Genomic DNA, 6,000 nt, shown 5'->3' with positions numbered 1-6,000 from the left:
TTTTAAAAAAAGAGACTTATGTTAATTTTTTTAAGGTTACTTGTGGAATAAAAAAAGTTTACTATAAGTACACTGTTACAAGCCCAATTCGCCCGGCCCATTTTGCAACCCCTAAACCCAATAAACTCAAACCCTAGCCCAAACCAACAATCAAAAGAAAAAAGAAAAGAAAAAAAACCCTAGTCGCACTTGTCCCATCACCCCATACCGTCTGCCTCCACCAACTCCTCTGTCACCGCCGTTGACCCCCTCTAGACCTGCAAAACAGAAATAAAAAAGGGAGAAAGCAAAGAAACAGAAAAGTAAAGCAAAACAGTGACGAATAGCATAAAAAAGTTGTTGTATTTGGCTATAAAAGGGCCTAAAAACATACAATGTCCTCTCTTTTTTTTCTTTTTTACACGAAAAAACAACTAATAGCAGGAATCAAAATATTTCAAAAGAAAAGGTTGTCCCTTCATTCTATTAACTGATTTTCTTATTTTGCCAGTTGATTCAACGCACGTACACACAACACATATACATATATTTAAAAAGGAAAGGGTATTGTTACCTTTTTCGGAGATCGGAGAAGTCGGAACCGAACGGTTCCCATTGCTCGATCCGATCTCCTAGGTCTCCTTTGCTTGTTTGGACTTCAGATATGGAGAGAGGGGGACGAGAGGCATCGATTCAGAGATTTTTACATCTCCGACCGCCGTATACGGCGGACACCGGTGACCGACGGGCACCGATCCGACGACCGAAAATCGCCTAGGCCGGATTCCCTCACATCTCTCTTTCTTCTTTTTTTTTTCCTCTGCACTGACGAAATGAAAATTTCACAAATTTTTTTTACTTTTATAGCCCCTTGGTACGGCGTCGTTTTGGGGCAAATATCCAATACCCAAAGCGGCGTCGTTTAATCGCCTGACCCGGACTCCGACCCGAAAACCGCCTAGGATCCGCGTGTTTCTGGACTGAGGGTCTATTTGTGACCTCAGTCCCTCTGCTTTTGAAGCTGTTTTTGATGTTGTCCCATTCTCTTTTATTTCTTTTCTTAATTTCGCCCAGGAATTTCCTTATCGTTTCACCTGGGTCCCTGATCGAACGGTGCGTTTTGGACGGAAGGGTTTTATTTCCCATTTGGTCCTCCTTGGTTACTCGCGCATCCGTCTGGGTTACTATTTTAACCCTAGTAGCTTTTTTTATTTATGAATTAGCCTCCTTATTTTAATTTGATTTCAATTAGGTTTTGTTTAAATTCATTTTTATAGTTTTCTCTATTATTCGTGTTTATTGGTATTGGTTGTATTACTTGCATAATTTTGTTTATTTATTTGTTGTAGTCTGATTAATTGTAATTTCATTTATTATATATTGTTCTATGTTTTATGCATTATTATATATATGTATATATATATACCTTGAAAATGAAATTAACCTTATTTTATATATTATTAGTATTACGTTATTCATACATATAACCCTTTTTATATTTTAAATATCTATACTTGTTGATTAAAAAGAAATCACATGTTTTATACATTATCCAAATTATTATTATACGTATACGTAAACATTGGTGTATACATCACTAAACTCATGTAGATTATACCTATATTTTTTATATATAAATATGTTTCTAAGTCCATTGTATAATTTATAATAAAATTAATTTAATTTCGTATACGTATTCCTTTCATTTTAATTTTATTTACGCATATACACATATAATTTGTAAATCTAATAAGTTCTTAAAATTATTATATATGCTTTTATTGTCTTTGCACATTTTTAATTTTCCTTTATTATATATAAGTTGTCAATTTTAAACCAATATCCTTTAACATTTCATATATTATTCGATTTAAATATTTATTCTATAACATATATTTTAATGGTCACATGTATTCCTTTATTTTGTTACCGTAAAAAGTGTCTAGTTTAACAATTCATATAATATATTATATATTCATCCTTTTAAATTTATCTCATACATATATATTTTTCTTTAATTTTCATTTTGTTTTGCATTTTTTGCATTTGAATATGTTGTATTAGGTTATATATATTATTGTGGTATATTATTTTTGTTTTGTATTGCCATCATATTGATTATTCTTCATCCATGATTAGGAAATTGATAATATTTTTTTTAGATTGGTGGAATTCGATTGCTATCTTGTTAGTTGATTAAACAAATTATCTTATCTCTATTCATCCATCCTAGTATCTCGTACATGTACATTATCTTGTGTTTTTATTTCCTTTCCGATTAACAAATAGTACTCTATAATTTCTAACTCTTTAGAATTAATTATTCCATTTTTAAGTCAAATTATTGCATTTCAAGCTGGTTTTATAATTATTTATTTAAAAATTCCTTAAAACAAAGGTAATATTTGATGTTTGGCAATTCGGGGAATCGTGCCCTACCGTACTGGGTTGCAATTTCATGTTTGTTCGAAACGATTGAATATTCCTTCGGAATTTTACCCATGTCTTTAAAAATTTTCTTTAGAACAAAGGAAATGCTCGATGCTTGGCAATTCGAAGAATTGTGCCCTATCGTGCTGGGTTGCAATTTTTCGTTTGTTCAAAGTAATCGAACGTCCCTTTTGAATTTCACTCATATTTTCTCAATCCTAAAGCAAATCAATGTTCAACGTTTAGAAGTTCGAAGAATCGTGCCCTACCATGATGGGTTTCGGTTTTTCATTGGACTAAATAATTGGACATCCTTTTGTAATTTTCGGGATATAAATTTTTGGAAACCAAGATTTATCATGTGCTCAAGGGAATAAAGTGTCGTGTCCTATCGTGTTGGATATAATGCTGCATTCCTTTGAAACAAGAAAATTTTGACGACCAACTTGAGCTATTCAAATTTTTAAAAGGATCATTCTTCAAAAATAGTTTCAAATCTCAGACATATGGACAATACTTAATTAATTTGGTACCAATTTTGGGCGTAGTGAGGGTGCCAATCCTTCCTCATACGTAATCGGCTCCCGAACCCATTTTCTCATATTTACGTAGGCCAAAATCGATTTAATAAAACAAAGTGTTTTATTAGGTGACCTAATCACACCTAAATAAAATATTGGTGGCGACTCCATGTTTTGTTTTCAAAAAGTCTATCCCCGTTTTAAAAAAAATGGTTTCGATATACAACAAATATTTACCCATATAATAATGCATATATAAAATAAGTTCATATATAACTTGTTTTGGAATATATCAATGAGCTAAACCAAAACTTTAATTTTTTTCCCTATTGCTCGTAAATATTTATAAAGATTATAATAAAATTGAATTTTAAATTAATATACCAAAAAGAAAAGAGAGAAAAACAATGTAAAATAAATATAATATGCATATAAAAAGTAAAATTAAGGAAAAAAAACTAAATAAAATCAGGTAGGGAGAAGGAGACAATAGTTTGTTTGTTTTTGAGTTTATTAATAGGTTAATATTTTAAATTAATATAAAATATGGTTAATTTTGTTTTATTAATTTTTTTTAAAGTTCCTAACTTATGGGAAAGTAATTTTCCCATCTTTTATTATGAGAATCAGGTTGTCATATTTATGACAAAGTAATTCTCAAGAAAAAAAAAGTTAATTTTCAAAAAAATAAAATAAAATTTGAGATACCAAATATTAGAATTATTTTTCAGCTGATATTTCTATCATTCCAAATGCTTTTGAATATTTTATTTTCAAAGGAGTGGGTTGCTTATTTTACTTTGTTTTCTCAAAATTCTTGTATTGGTCATATTTCTCTTGTAATCCTCCCAATTCTCGTTAGCTTTCTCAATGTTAGATATGTTAGGTTTCTATTTGATTACACTACAAGATTATTAGCTTTTATTTTTAAATATAAAAATTTAAATTTGCAAAAATTACTTTTATCATATCTATTTTTTTTCAAGTGTTACAAACTCAAAAATAAAATTTCTAAACTACTTATGCATTATACAAATTTTTTCTAGTATTCGCATATGCTTTAAAAGTGTTTCTAAGTCAAAATACTATAGTTTCAAAAAAGTCTTGAGACATAGGGTAATATGTCTTGAAACATAAAATACTTTAGGGGAGCAAAGTCTCAAGATAATTTCAGAAAAGTCTCGATTTGTCTCGAGACATAAAATACTGAAGCTAAAGTGTTGCTTCAATGGTGAAATGTCTTGAGGCAAAACTCTCCAAGTTTTGAGACATATTATGATGTCTCGAGACATTAGTCTTACTGTCTTGGGACACTCTGCTCTCACGATCATATTTTTACCTCTATGTGTTGAGACAACTCTCTTATGTCTCGAGACATAGACTTGCATATTGCATTAAATGCGCGAATTCAATGCTCTCGACGGTTAGAAATTCCCTTCAATGATTCCAAACATCATAAAATTAATGAGAGGATATAAATATAACCCAAGAATGCTCAAAAGATGATAGGAAACAAGCTTATTAAGATCAAGAAAAAAAATCATTTCACCTTGTTCTCATTTTCACATGTAAACAAACTTGTTGTTTTGTAATCGTAAGAGTTTTATCATTGTATATCTACCTTTTAGAGGTGCTTATTCATTCTCAATTGTATTTCTCAAAGTTGTGTGAGATTACTTAAGGTTTTTGGTAAAAAATCTTAAGGGAAGTAACTCTATCTTGCCTAATGTTGTAAAGGTTAAACCTTGTCAGTTTCAAATTAGATAATTTGAGAAATTCTTAATGATAATAAGTTAAGATAGTAGAAGTAGGTAGTTGAAGTCGAATCACTCTAAATCTTTTATGTCAATTTTCTTGAACTCCTTATTTTAATTTTTTTAAACACCAGTTTACCCTCTCTTTGTATATTTGTTACAAGACAATATAACTTCTAAAATGTCTTTTGTTGAATGTAAAATACTACCACTTGTGCTTTTGTGTTATTCTTATTTCTTATTTTAAGTCTAATTTTGTATTTCATCTCTCTATTTTATGAAAATTGAGAAATTAAATTCTTCTGTTTTAATTTGTTAAAAGTTGATTCTCGTATTTTGATAAGTCTAATTTAATCATACGGTTAAACCTTACTATTAAATTATTGACTCGAAAATCAGCAATTCAACAATTTACATTTATACGTAAATAATTAGTAAAAACTAACCTTTTCATTTATTTACTAACCATTCAACAACTCAATTTTCATAAAATATGTGAATAAACAAATTAAAGTCTCAATTTTAATGAAGTATATGAATAAAATTCATAATCAAACCTGCACCAAATTGCAAACTTTGTTCACTTTGAATTACTTTAACGAACCTGGTTGGTATTTAGAGCATTTTTCTTTTCTTTCTGGTAAGCCTACTTTCGGCATATGTTGATTTCATACAGATACACAGTCTACACGTAATTGCAAACATTTTTTTATTTTTAGCTAGGAGGATGAAGGATTAAAGTTTTTATAATATAAAAATAAGAAATTGCTGACATATATTTGGTCCAAAATTAACATAACATGTTATAATAAACGTCGATAAAAGCGGTAGAACGATCACAAAGCAATAAAAAAAAATAAAAACACATATTTTATATAGAAATCCTTTCAGGAAAAAATCAAAGGTAGAGGAGGAGAAATTTACAAATGTTGAAAAATGAATATTACATGAGGAGTTTCGACTACATTTATTCAAGGGCTGAAAATCCTTATTTTAATCAAAGTTAAATACAAGAAGAATAGTTTTATATAAATTCAACTTGTGTTGTATGATCTTCTTATTTTGTCACTATATTTATTTCTTTAATAAGTGACGGGATTCGGGTTAGACAAAATCTAACATAACAAATCTTGCCCAAGAAATTTCTATTCAATATCTTGTAGATGTTTTTCTTTTGAATAATTTGTTTAATAACAACAGAGGAGTATGCTTGTTTGAAACTAAATATATTTCATCGAATATTTGTTATAAAAATAAAATTATAATGAAGGTAGAATGGTAAATGTGATTCACATCATATTGGTGTGGAGAATACA

The 6,000-nt window shown here is 29.2% G+C and overlaps 1 long non-coding RNA gene across 1 annotated transcript; it reads right to left on the bottom strand.

The window, feature by feature from the left end:
• Window positions 1-1,342, bottom strand: LOC107925875 (uncharacterized). The gene is made up of 2 exons (XR_001692079.2): window positions 554-1,342; window positions 1-257 (listed from the first exon to the last, which is right to left on the bottom strand). It is a non-coding gene; the product is annotated as an uncharacterized lncRNA (long non-coding RNA).
• Window positions 1,343-6,000: the final 4,658 nt, after the last annotated feature.

Source organism: Gossypium hirsutum, chromosome A01 (genome assembly GCF_007990345.1).
Source record: "Gossypium hirsutum isolate 1008001.06 chromosome A01, Gossypium_hirsutum_v2.1, whole genome shotgun sequence".
Classification (NCBI taxonomy): Eukaryota; Viridiplantae; Streptophyta; class Magnoliopsida; order Malvales; family Malvaceae; genus Gossypium; species Gossypium hirsutum.
The sequence above is the reverse complement of the archived record's forward strand: the minus strand, read 5'-3'. Positions and strand labels throughout refer to the sequence as shown.